The 14,270-nt window shown below is 35.1% G+C and overlaps 1 protein-coding gene and 1 pseudogene across 1 annotated transcript in view; both read right to left on the reverse strand.

The window, feature by feature from the left end:
- LOC116870308 overlaps window positions 1–11,059 on the reverse strand; it is a 142,829-nt pseudogene extending 131,770 nt beyond the window's left edge.
- CDH18 (cadherin 18) overlaps window positions 1–14,270 on the reverse strand; it is a 970,896-nt gene that overhangs the window by 631,816 nt on the left and 324,810 nt on the right. The gene's annotated exons all lie outside the window — the stretch shown is intronic.

Raw genomic sequence — 14,270 nt, forward strand, 5'->3', positions numbered from 1 at the left:
AAGTTGTACATTCTATTTTGAACAAATCACCAATATTCCCTCAAATAACAGGTTACAGTAAAAAGATACTGCCTGGAATGTATCCTTTTCACTTTGGTTCATCTTTAGGCTTTGAGATTTACATAGTTGTTTAGATTCATTTGCTTATAGTACAATACCACCACAAAGTATTAGAGCGCAAGATACCTATTATTCTTCAACCTCTGTGTTTTTCAAAATTTATACTCTACTGCATTCCTAATACATCAGTAGTTCATTAGTAATAAAAAATAATAATAAATGGGTAAAACTCGTCTAAAATTTCAGACCGATGTCTACAAGTATAAAGCTACTAGATGGGGAGGAGACAATGAGGGAAGAGAAGAAAGTACATTCATGTGCAGGAACTGTGGTGTAAGACTCTGGGTTAAAATACAACTTCCCCAGAGAATTGGTTATAATGGAATTTCCAGACAACTTCCTTCGCCTCCACAAAGGCACCTGAAAAGCCCAATTCCAAACTTTTGGAAACAATAGCTATGACATGTTTACTTTTTTTTTTTTTTTTTAAAGAGAGAGAAAGAGAGTGAAAGAAAAAGAGAGAGGGCACATGCTTAAGGAGAGGGGCAAAGGGAGAGGGAAAGAAAATGTTAAGCAGGCTCCACACTGCCCAGCATAGAGCCTGACATAAGGCTCCAACTCACAGCCCTGAGACCATGACCTGAGCTGAAATCAAGAGTTGGAGTCTAAACCACTGAGTCACCAAAATGCCCCCAGTTATGAGATGCTATAAATGCTGATCAAAGTAGTTGAAGGGGGAAGGACAAATGTGTCTTCCACTCAGCAAGTTTATAGCATAGCCTCTTTAGTTGTTGGTGGATCAGCAAGAATCACGGAAGTACTAGAAGTGTTTTGAAGGACAGGGGGAGAAAAGTACTGAGCATATTACCTGTCTATATCAGTAACAGGACTTCAGGGCTAGGAAAATTATCTAGACAGGAAAATGACTCCAGGACACATTGCTCTCTTCATCACTAAATGTGACGGAATTAAAACAAACAAACAAAAACAACAACAACAAAAAACAAACAAGTAGATATAGTGAAAACAGAAAATTGTAAAGCAAATAACACAAGAGAATCAAGATGTTGCTATAGGTTCAACAATATTCCATGAGGGCTAGAAAACCTTTAACTAAGGCCCGAACAAAATATCACTCTCGTTTATAAATAAATCACTATTTATCACATGACCACATGTTGAATCCTTCCTTCCTACATACTGAAGAATTCTTACGTTCAGCCTTTAAGCATTCTGCATTTTTTTTGTCGATCTTGTTTCAGTCAATTTTGGTGCAGGTAACTGGCAATGGCTGGCACAAAGCATTGAATGTGGTGTCTGACATTGTGTGATAGTTGTCACTAATTGCTGCATGATACTCATTTTCTTTCTTTCTTTCTTTTTTAAAGATTTTATTTATTTATTTGACAGACAGAGATCACAAGTAGGCAGAGAAGCAGGTAGAGGGAGAGAGGAGGAAGCAGGCTCCCTGCCGAGCAGAAAGCCCGATGCGGGGCTCGATCCCAGGACTCCGGGATCATGATGTGAGCCGAAGGCAGAGGCTTTAACCCACTGAGCCACCCAGGCGCCCCCAATACTCATTTTCTGCACGCTCTATGATTTTAATAAACTCCTTGGCAGTTTGGACTTCATTTGAAACTGTTACTGAACGCTGTACCTCTTCATGACTAACCGACTGAACATTGCCATCTCCACACCAGTAAACCTGAATTGAGTATTCCAACAACCTGGGCTGTAGGTGGTGTGGTGGTTCTTATCTCCAACGACCACTCCGGAAGCTTTTTGGCTGAAACTAGTGGCTTCTGATATATGCAACAATGGTCTTTTGCCATCTACATTATTGGCATAAAGACTACAAAAGTCGTTGGAATAATGATCTTTCACCTAGACCCTTAAAACACCGTGAAAGGATTCTCTGTACCTCCCCCCATGTCCTTTGGCTGGCTGTCACTTGCTTCTTTCTCTAAGGGATCACAATTAAGGGAAATATTGATTCTTAGATCTAAAAATCTGCTATTACCCAGATCACTGTGTTCTGTAATTAAGACCTGATCTTCACACCCTTCTATCTTTCCAGGTATGAACTGGGCAAATGACTGTACTGCCCCTTCCCTGAGGAGACTGTCATTATTAAGTAGCAGCCAGACATCCTTGAACACATCATTAAATTCCCCGGGGGGTGCATGAGTGATGAATTCAGCAGCTTTGTGTACCTTCGTCCCATGTGACACCGGATTCTCCAAATTGGTGGTATTGGGCTGCTCTCGAATTTCTTACTTTTAGAATTCCTGCTTACTCCTTGATTAAGAATGTTATCCTTGTTGTACAGTATGTGTCAATAGTTAATTATAAACACATTTAACTAAATATCTAACATTTGCCCCATAATATGCTCCACTCTGTGGATAGAGAGATGAGTAAAAGTTTCTGGCATGGCAGAATTTACTTAAATTCACATAAACTTTATGGACAATGATGACTTAACAGAAGGCTACTTGAATATTTACTAAATGCTTGAAGGATATAACGATAAGTGAAAAATGTTAAGTTGAATATTAGTATTTGCAATGAAGTTTTATTTGTGTAACAGATTTTTGGAAGAAGAGACATATTTCTCAAAAATAATCTTGATTTTATTTGCTCCAATGGCTTTTATAAAACATCAATTATTATATTTGTGTTCGGTTTTCATCATTCTCATTCTCCTTAACTGTAATTTTACTCATTCTCCTGAAATATCCAGAATATATTTCGGGCCTATATTTGAAACATATTGTGTGTGTGTGTGTGTGTGTGTGTGTGTGTGTGTGTGTGTGTGTTTGTGTGTGTGTGTTTCTGTCTGTGTGTGTCTGTGAGAGAGAGACAGAGAAAAAGAAAGAAGTTGATTGACTAATTAGTTCCATATATTTGACAACTGTATCCAGAGAGAGGGGAAAAGCCTATTAAGAGCCCTGAATAACAAAGGCAACATTTTGAGCAAAGCAAGCCCCAGTATGAATTCCTTCAGGGAAGATAAACGTCTTATAAGATACTATTTTCAGACAAAACTGCAATTAAATGACGCAACCATTTGTGCCATAGCATCTCCTATATTATGAATGGACTTGTCTGTTTCAAGAACTAGAATCAATGTTATCTTAAAACTTATTTTTAAAAAACTGAATAAATAAGAAATTTTTTGAAAATAGCAAAACTGAATTTTTATATCTAATGTTTTAAATACTTTAAAGTTATGTTTAAATGCTTTTAAATGCTTTTAATGTTTCTTAATCCAAAAAGTATCCTGTAATTGCCTTAAAAATATTATATAACCATACTTTAAAACATAATGCGGGGCACCTGGGTGGTTCAGTGGGTTAAGCATCTGCCATCAGCTCAGGTCATGATCTCAGGGTCCTGGGATCGAGCCTTGCATGGGGCTCTCTGGTCATCAGGGAGACTGCTTCCTCCTCTCTCTCTACCTGCCTTTCTGCCTACTTGTGATCTCTCTCTCTCACTGTCAAATAAATAAATTTTTAAAAATGTGTAAGAAAGAATGAGATGGAATCATAGTGTCTTTTACTATTCTTGAAGAATGATGTTCTTTGCATTGTTGTAATTATGAACCACATACACAAAGACAAACTTTTTTTAACAATTCCTGTTGGTTATTCACGTTATTTGATTATTAGAAAATTAATTTTATAATGAATACATTTCAAGAATACACTTCTAGTCAAAACATCTGAACAGTGTTTAATGAGGGAAGACATTCTGCATTTCACCACTGAGTTCACACACAAAAGACATGTTCTGTCCTCACATGGAAAGGAGAATGCTAACAAAATACCTTCTCACATTTTAAATTCACAACTCCTTGGATCTTCTTGTAGTTTTGCTTTCATAGATTGGGATTCTGAATGTTTGGTATGATTGGTGCAGAAAAAGGGCAGAGGGGAGACCTTTAGAACTAATTTTACTTAAAGATGCAAGAAAAGAAATTGAGAGGTATCTGTTCCACTTCAAATTACAATAAACAAGTGAATGGATGAATAAATAAATAATAAATACATAATGAGTAAATAAAGAAACAAATAATTTATTTGTTAATCTTGACATTAACAAGAGCCACACTTGGTGGGTGGTAGATAATAGTTTTAGGCTGACCACAGCAGGAAACAGATGGGACACCCAAAGTTGGGATCATTTGGGCAGAATGTATTTACAAAGGACTTTTTACAAAGATTCATGTGTCTGTGTGACAAATAAGTTTTCACTGCTCTGAGGCCCAAGGGAATAATGTAGAGAAAGTCCCACAAGGAAGCCCGCTTTGAGTGGAGCTAGATAAATCAGTCGAGAACAGAGCTTCAAACAAACAACCTCAAGTGGTGCTGGGTAGAAACACTGTGCTTTCTCCTTGTTATCTTCTGCCAGGGCACTGAATGACAGCCCAACAGAAGCAGAGCAAGGGGATAGTCCATACAGGTCAGCATCATGAGCCAGGAAGCTGAACTCATAAACGTGGGGTGTGGATCTGGAAGAACCAACAACAAATACTTAGTTCAGGATATAAATGTGTATTTTGAATGGACAAATAAGGGAAGAATAATAAATGACAAGTTCTCAATTCTTAAGGGTTTGTTACCAAATATTGTGGGGAAACTAGTCCTTTATCTCTCAAGGGAAATAAATGCATTAGAAGTTTTATTTGTTTTATTTTCATATAGGAAATCATGATAAATATTTTAGTGGAATTAAAATGCTATTAACATTTAAGCATTTTTAGGATTATAAATAAATGTTATATTTATAAATTTAGGGATATATGTATATACACACACATATATATTTGATTTTCTTAAAGTTTCTAAGCTAATCTCATATTTGTTTCTATTTCTTTTGACTAACTGGCAAGATCCTGCACCTGTTGTTTTAAGATAATATGAACACTAAAACTGCTCCGCAAAACAAGGAAGCTTATCATGGCAGTGCTAATTAGAAATAATATTTTTTTAAATGTCAAACAATGAACAATGTGATTTCCGACATTAAAAATCAACGAAGGGGTGCCTGGTGGCTCAATTGGTTAAGCAACTAAGTCTTGATTTTAGCTCAGGTGATGATCTCAAGGTTGTGAGATGAGCCCCATGGCTGGCTCCCCCCCTCTTTGAGGAGATTGCTTCTCTCCCTCCCTCTCTCTGCCCCTTCCCCCACCTATGCGCGCGCGCGCGAGCTCTCTCTCTTCCTCTCTCCCTCAAATAAATAAATCTTTTTAAAAAATCAATAAGTTATGATATAAGGAATTTGAGAAACAAAACAGAGGATCAGGGTCGGGGAAGGAAAAATGAAAAAATATGAAACCAGAGGGAGACAAACCATAAAAGGCTCTTAATCTCAGGAAACAAACTGAGGATTGATGGCGGGGAGGGAGGTGGGAGGGATGTTGTGGCTGGGTGATGGACATTGGGGAGGGTATGTGCTATGGGGAATGCTGTGAATCGTGTAAGACTGATGAATCACAGACCTGTACCCCTGAAGCAAATAATACATTATATGTTAATAAAAAATCAATAAACTATTTTGCACATGTGTAAAATTTGTAGGAGAGGCACCTGGGTGGCTCATTCGGTTAAGCAGCTGCCTTTGACTCAGGTCATGATCCCAGGGTCCTGGAATAGAGCACTGCATTGGGCTCCCTGCTGGGCGAGGAGCCTGCTTCTCCCTCTCCCTCTGTCTGCTGCTTCCCCTACTTATATTCTCTCTGTCAAATAAATAAATAAATAAAATCTAAAAAAATAAATAAATAAATAAATAAAATTTATAGCAATTTGTTTTTGCTGAGTCTGTCAATATTGGTCCAACGTGCCAAGTATAGCACACTTTAATATATAGCTAATTATAATCATAACAAAGCTTAAGGTAAACCAGTCAAGGAAATAAATGCAAACTGTAAATGAATGGAAAATGGAAAAGTTAATTATTATTACAAACGATACAAAATTATCAAGTCTATGTAATTACACCATCAAATAAATCATATCTATTTGTGAGAGGTGGATATCATTGGATGAATTTAATGTGCATGATCAAATACCTACAGATGATTTTCTAAGATACAGCATCTAATCTGAAGTGATAGAGTATATAAAATGAAATGATATAAAATAGAATTACTAAACTGATATGTGTCTGGTATATGGTATATAACCATACTTTGGTTTTGAGAAGCATATTCTGGACTACTTTTAAATGGCACAAATATTAAATAAAATGAAAAATTGCACTGTACTTTTTAACTTTTCTTAGGAGAGGCAGGTATTCTTAAAATATCTACAAGAGATTCTCAAGTCAAAGAGAAAACATTAATTTGAGTTATAGCCTGGGGAGTGCAACAAAACTTTTCAATAAAGTTTGTTCCATTCAAAGTCAAGGAAGTAGTTTCTTCAGTAGCAATAATAATAATAATGACTGTTCTTCAGATCTTACCTCATGGGTCAATTCTTTCAATTGTAAAAGCAGAAAGGTTTTCTAAGTGTCACTCTAAATTACTCAGAATATTTTGAATTAATTGAGCTCCTGATCCTTTTCAAACTTTGCTTAGCTTCATGCATTTTATCTATTCTAAAGGTAATCCTCCATTATTAAATACTATACAAGTCAATTAAATAACAGATTCAGTAATATTGGCAAAATACCCAATTTCAGATTTATTAATTTTTAATTAAAGAAGAAAAATACATAATGAAGGAAATCAGAATGGTCAGTATATTTTATACCCCAAAGAACTAAAGAGCATATTTCTTACACTCTGCTGCTTATATCCCACAGTTTGATATCATGAGTATTAAACAATGAACATTTTTTTATCTTTTTTTTTAAAGATTTTATTTATTTATTTGACAGAGGTAGAGAGAGCACAAGTAGCTATAGCAGCAGGCAGAGGGACAGGGAGAAGCAGGCTCCCCAATGAACAGAGCGCCTGAACATGTGGCTTCAACCCAGAAGCCTGGGATCATGACCTGAGCCAAAGGCAGACACTCAACCTACTTAGCCACCCAGGCACCCTGATAATTAACATTTTTAAAAATACATTATTTTAGTATTATATTTCAATCAAATTTTGCTTATATATTTATTTATTTCTCTTTAAAACAAACTATATCTTGGTCAAATTAAACTATTAAAGTAAACTTCTACATGTAAAAGAAATGAATTATTATAAATGTACAAAATTATATTTTAATAGCATGTTAACAATTTGGTGGAAAATATTATCAAGCATGAAGTTAAAATGGCTTGACTTGATAAAGAAACAAATACAGGAACATTCATACTTATTTGAACATTTTGATTCAATTTTCAGGAGAACTGAAATATTTAATAACAATTGTTTATTACCACACCATGATCATTAGATTTTTACATATGCTTTCACCTAAGGCCAACTAAGTATGCTGCAAGGTTTTATACCAATAACATTGTACAAATCTCTGCTTTCTGAGCTTAGACACTAAGCCATTTCATATTTTTACTAGTGGCAAGAAAGGCTGCATTAGCAGTACATACTTCTCAACACTTGCTTTTTTCCTATTCTGTTATCATTGTTACACTATTCTTTTTTTTTTTTTCTTGTGATTTTATATTATTCCCTTAAAAAGTCCATTGTGGACTCTACAGGTTGCAATTTTAAAATGTCTTTGAGATTATGTTTCTAGAGAGTCCTGGGATCCATTTAGTTTAAATGACAGAATTTTAGGTGTCACTGACATATGAGACCACAGTGGTTTTCTTATGAACTCACTCATTTGGTTAAGTTCTCCTGAACTTGCCACTTCTTTCTAAAAGAAATATAGGGGAGGTAGGGAATGAGAAGGAAGAGCAGAATGCTATAATGTTAAAAATAGAATATAGAGCGAGAGTATCAATGATTTTCTTCAAGAAATGTTCCTTATCTGATGGAAGTACTAGCCACAAACACCGGGAACACTCACAAATTCTCCAATAAACAAATGTGCAAGTGTGTAATATGTATATTATCCTAGAAAGTAGAAAATTATTAAATTTTCTAAAACCCCAATGGCTGCTGCCTTCATGGAGTTTATCACCTAAGGCAAGTGACAGACACTTGTAAATAGTAAGTAGACAAATACGTATAAAACAAGAAGCTGTGATAATTGCTCTAAAGTAAAATTATGGGGTGTTATGAGCATATACATCAAGGAACCTATCAAGCAAGTTTCAGAAGTAATTTTCCTAGGAGGTGATATTGGCACTAAGTTCTGATAAAACTGAGAGAATTAGGTAAATGAAGGCCTACAGGAAGCAGTCTAGGCAGAGGGCCTGGATGTGCAAAGGAGGTAGCTGGAAATTCGGAAGGCCTAGAAGAGTTTCCAGCAGGAAGGTGATATGGTCAGATTTATATTTTGAAATCTCACTGATGAGATGTAGATCGGATTACTGGGGACCAAAAAAAAGTGACTGTAGGTTGAACAAAAATGGTGGATTATTGCAAAAAACTGTAATCACAGTTTGGGAATCTAGATAAAGGCATTATTTCTGCGATTCTAGTGCTTAAAGTAGGTAATCAGTTAAAAGTAATACACATTTTCCTCACTAGAGGTATGGGATTATATATATAGACCTAATTTAAGAATATTTCCATCCATTTTGAATAGTTTGAATTTAGAGAAAATAGTTTTGTTTAAGGAGATTACTTTAGGTAGTAGTGCCTAAAACTTTTCGGAACAGAACTGAAATGGAGAATTATGACTAAGAACATGACTCAGGCAAAAATAACCCATGATGTGGAGAAATTAAATTTAATACATTAGAAAGTCAAATCAAAATACAGCATATGGGAAAACGATTTTAAAATAGTAAAGAAAAACAATTTTTTGAAGAACACTTTTTGTATGGAATATTTCAAACTGTAGGTAAAAAGAAAAATGAGACTATAATGAACTCCCTGGACCCACCACTCGGCTTTAATAATATTCAAACCACGACCAACATTATTGTCTCTACACAACACATGCTCCTGGGTAAATCGGAGGCAAATGCAAACAGCATATTAATTTATGTGTGAATATTTCAGTGTGTCTCTAAATTACAAGAACCCTCCTTTTCCAACACAGATAGCATAGAAGCATAACGGCTCAAACACACACACACAAACCAGGAATTCCTTGTTGTAATAGTACATGTCCAGTTGCATTCATGTTCTATCTCTAGTTGAAACATAAACGTTCCTTTTCTTTGTTAGTCTCTCTTAGTTTGAATTGGAACCCTCAACTTCCATATTCTATTCTAGATGTTTACAGGGACTTTTACTTCAAGTCTAATTATTTTACCAGAGTATGGTTTAGTGTTGGAAATACTTGCTTAACTTCCCAAGGAACTCACAGCATTCTGTCATTACGTAGTTTCTCACCATATTTTTGTTGCGCTCAGGAAATTTTCTGGGATTATACTTATAGTATTTTTCTATTCCATTTATTTGGTTTTCTTCTTCAGAGGGGTCTACTACATTTGTTTTATCTTTATTTATTTATTTAAAGATTTTATTTATTTGACAGACAGAGATCACAAGTAGGCAGAGAAGCAGGCAGAGAGAGAGAGGGAAGCAGGCTCCCTGCCGAGCAGAGAGCCCGAAGCAGGGCTCGATCCCAGGACCCTGAGATCATGCCCTGAGCAGAGGCCTTAACCCACTGAGCCACACAGGTGCCCCTATTATTATTTTTTAAGTAGTCTCCACACCCAATGCAGGGCTTGAACTCACATCCTGAGATCAAGACCTAAAGTCAAGAGTGGTATGCTCTACTGACTAAGCCACCCATGTGTCCCCATTGTAATTCTTAGTGAAGTTCATTAACTTCTGTTTCCATATTTTTCTTTTCTCCAATCACTTCTTTCTGATCTTTTATAACCTTGATTTATGTTGTTGGCTTATACTTCTGTCATGTCCTTTATTTCTCTTAATTTATTTCAAAATATTAAACTGTATTTTTCATTTGCTTTGCTAACATAAATTTCCAACACACTTTCTTCATCTGTAGGAGGCTAATCTCTTTCTTCTCCCTCTTCTCCCTCTTCTTCTTCCTCTCCTTCACCTTCTCCTTCCTCTTCCTCTTCCTCTTCTTCTTCTTTCTTCATTCTTCTTCTTTTGTGGCTTTTAGAGGACAAAACCTCAATCTTTTTCACTGGTTTAGTATGAAGCGAGATGAATTTTCATGCACTTCAAAGAGAAAGGCATGGACCAATATCACTTTTCTAGTGTCACTATCCTAAGTCTCCCTTTCTTCTCTTTTCATGCAGATTAAAACAGCAGGATTCAACTACTGGAGGAATTCCTTTTGCGTATCTAACAAACTATGTAGGATGAATGTGTGACCAAGATAACATAGAGAGTGTATCCAAAATAAGCAAGTATAAAAAAAAATATATGTAAGAATGGATTATTTTCCTACGGATACATTTCAGTCCAAGAATGGATTATTTTCCTACTGATACATTTCAGTCCTATTGTGAGTAAGAAGGAGAAGAGGCGGAAAAGGAGGGGGAAAGAAGACAACATAAGTCACTTGTTCAAGCTCAAGTTCTATAATCTCTCTCTCTCTCTCTCTCTCTCTCTCTCTTTCCCTCCTGCTCTGTTTCTGGTCAGCCACCTACCTAATGCAGGATCTATCTCAAAGTCTTCTGATGAACATAAAAGAGTCGCAGTATTCATGGAGCATAACACACATTTCTTAATGACTCCATGAAGCTAATCCTACCTGCCATCTTCACTAGACCATGCTAAGATAGAACAACTATCTAAATCACTGAGTTTTGGGAATTTATCTGTCTGCTACATAATTAAGAATGTTATCTTCAAAATCACTTTCAGATACCTGGTTGCATTTTTCTTGTATTTAATTTAAAAAGAATTCCTATAGTGGCATAAGATGTGAATCAATGATTTGTTTTTCATTGATTGAGCTAATTATCTTACCTTAATAAGACTTGCTTCTAGGTAGCGCATACTTTAAAGAAAATGGAAAGAATATATGTTTGGTTTCCACAACATTTTCATGGATTAAATCATTTTCTCAAAGTTACTTTTCTTACTCTCCCATAGGGTTACAATATAACTGTGAATTTGCACCTTTGAGTCTTTCAGTAAATTCTGCACGAATTCTTCACCTCTAACTTAAAGGGACTAGGGTAAAATACTGAGTTAAAGGTGTTGGAAGATATTTAAATATAGTTTATGCTTCATATAAATTTAGAAGATCGATTTGGCTAACTTGTTTCATGTGGTTATTTTAATTCAGAGACTAAAATGGTGGTTTGAAAAGTTCTTCAGTTGAAGAACTGATAACTAAAATTTACTAAAATTTTTACTAAACATGACTGTCTTATTTTTTTTTATTTTTATTTTTTTGGAAACAAATGAACATTTCAGCCTAAGAAGGGAGGGCAAGTTAATTTTCAAAGTGTTTGCAGTGTCCTAAGAAAATATCAATTTATATTAAAAACCAAAATAAATATTGTACTTTCTCTGCTAGCATAACAAGAATCATTCCAAGTAATTACTTTTACAATAAACTTATTTTGATATTTCAGTTTTTGAATTTTTGGTTTCTCTTCCTTTCTTATTTTAATGAATAACACACTTTGAACTTAAAAAAAATCCTCATGTGATGGATAATATTGGACTTGTGAGAAGCATCAAATAATTTGAGTTCCTTTTGCTCTAAAATTATATTTGCTTAAAAATATTAAAATACATTTATACCAGTTTCAGAAGTTTGCTAATATCAAAACAATTTTCCTTCACAGGGCAGCACTGGTATAAATACAATGACCATATTAATAGGTCAAGGAAAACATTTATAAAGCACATCTGCTATGACCACAGAACTATTAGCCCAGTATCTGAGTAACAGACTGCTGGGAAAGAGAGGAGAGCCAGGCAATTGTGTTTGTATCTTGAGGTCATCATCCAATTTGTTTCTATATAAATTCAATTTAGAGCTAATTGTTAACTTGAAAATATATGCACCTACCATTCCATGTAGAAAACTGTCAATTTCTATAGCTAGTTTTTCTTTTTCTTCTCACCAGTTGTGATGATTAATTTTATATTTCAACTTGACTGGGCTCTGAGGTGTCCAGATATTTCATCAAACATTTCTCTAGGTATATCTGTGAGCATGTTTTTGGATGGAATTAACATTTAAATGGGTAGAGTGGGTAAAGTAGATTAGCTTGCTCAATATGTGTGACTTTCATCCAATCAGTTGAAACTTGAATAGAAAAAAATGGCTGACCTTCCCCCAAATAGAGGGGAACTCTTTCTGCCTGGTTAATCAGCTCTGGCACTGCCTTTTTTTTTTTTTTTTTTTTTTCTTTTTAAGACTTTTTTAAAGAAGTTTTAGTTTCAGAGCAGAATTGACAAGAAAATCTATTTCTACATTTCTATTCATTCACATACATAGTTTCCCATATTATTAATATCTCCAACCAGATGGTACGTTTGATACAACTGATGAACCTACATTGATACATCATAATAACCAAAGATTATAGTTTACATTACAGTTGACTCTTGGTGTTGTACATTCAGTGGGTTTGGACAAACCCATAATGATGTGTATCCATACTTAAAGCATTATACAGAGTATTCTTACTGTCCTGAAGATCTTACAGGTTCTACCTAATTGTTTTGACTTGCCTCCTTACAACCCTTGGCCACCACTGACCTATTTATTGCTTCCATAGTTTTGCCTTATTCATAATATCATATAGTAGGTACCATGCAGAATAACACATTTTTGTTTGCCTTCTTTTTTGTTTTATTTTATTTATTTACTTGACAGAGAGAGAGACAGTGAGGAGGGGACACAAGCAGGGGAAGCAGGAGAGGGAGAAGCAGGCTTCCTGCTGAGGAGGGTGCACAATGGAGAGCTGGATCCCAGGACGCTGGGATCAAGACCTGAGCAAAAGGCAGATGCTTAATGACTGAGCCACCCAGGTGTCCCTGGTTTGATTTCCTTCACTTAGTAATAATGCATTTAAGGTTCTTCCATTTCTTTTCATGGCTTGGTAGTTCTACTTCAGTATTCATTAGGAATTATGGGTCTTTTGACTCTTCAAGTAAACTTTAGAAATCAGTTTGTTGATACCCACAAAATAGCTTGCTAGGACTGGCAATAAGGGTGCATTTAAATTGTGGATTAATTTGAGAAGAACTGGTATCTTGACAATACTGAGTATTCCTATCTATGAACATGGAACACCTCTCCATTTATTTAGTTCTTTGTTTTGTTCATCAGAGTTTTGTAGTTTTCCTCACATAAACTTGAATATATTTTCCTAGATTTATACCTAAACATTTCATTTTTGGGGGACACCGATATAAATGATACTGTGCTTTTGTTTTTTCTTTTAATTTCCAATCCACTTGGTCATTGTATATAGGGAAACAATTGACTTTTAAATATTAAGCTTGTATCCTGCTTCTTATTATAATTTCATGTTAGTTCTAGGATATTTTATGGTCAGTTCTTTTGGATTTTCTATGTGGATGATCATGTCATCTAGGAACAAAGATGGATTCATTTATTCTTCCCTAGTCTATATGCTTTTATTTCCCTTTCTTGTCTTATTGCATTATCTCAAGATTGCAGTACAATCTTAAAAAGGAGTGATTAGAGGGGGCATACCTGTTTCTCATCAAGCACAATATTACCTGCAGGGCTTCTATAGTTATTCCTTATCAAGGGGAGGTAGTTCCCTTTTATTTCTAGTTTATTAAGCGTTTTCATCACAAATGGGTCCTAGATTTTCTCAAATACTTTTTTTTTAGCATCTATTTTATGACCATGTGATTTTTCTTTTTTAGCCTGTTGTTGTGATGGATAATATTAATCAGTTTTCAAATGTTGAACCAGCCTGGGACAAATTCCACTGAGTAATGGTGGATAATTCTTTTTATACATTGCCATATATGAATCATTAATATTTTGCTGATAATTTTTGCATGTAGTGTCTTTGTCCAATTTTGGTATTAGGGCAATTTTGGCTTCTTAAAGTGAGTGAAAAGTATACCCTCTGTTTCTACCTTTTAAAAGAGAGTATAGAAAGTTGGCATAATATCTTCTTAAGTATTTGGTAGAATTCACCAGTGAACCCTCTGGGCCTAGTGCTTTCTGTTTTGAAAGGTTATTAATTTTTCACTCAATTTCTTT

Source organism: Lontra canadensis, unplaced genomic scaffold (genome assembly GCF_010015895.1).
Source record: "Lontra canadensis isolate GAN:19392208 unplaced genomic scaffold, GSC_riverotter_1.0 scaffold22, whole genome shotgun sequence".
Lineage (NCBI taxonomy): Eukaryota > Metazoa > Chordata > Mammalia > Carnivora > Mustelidae > Lontra > Lontra canadensis.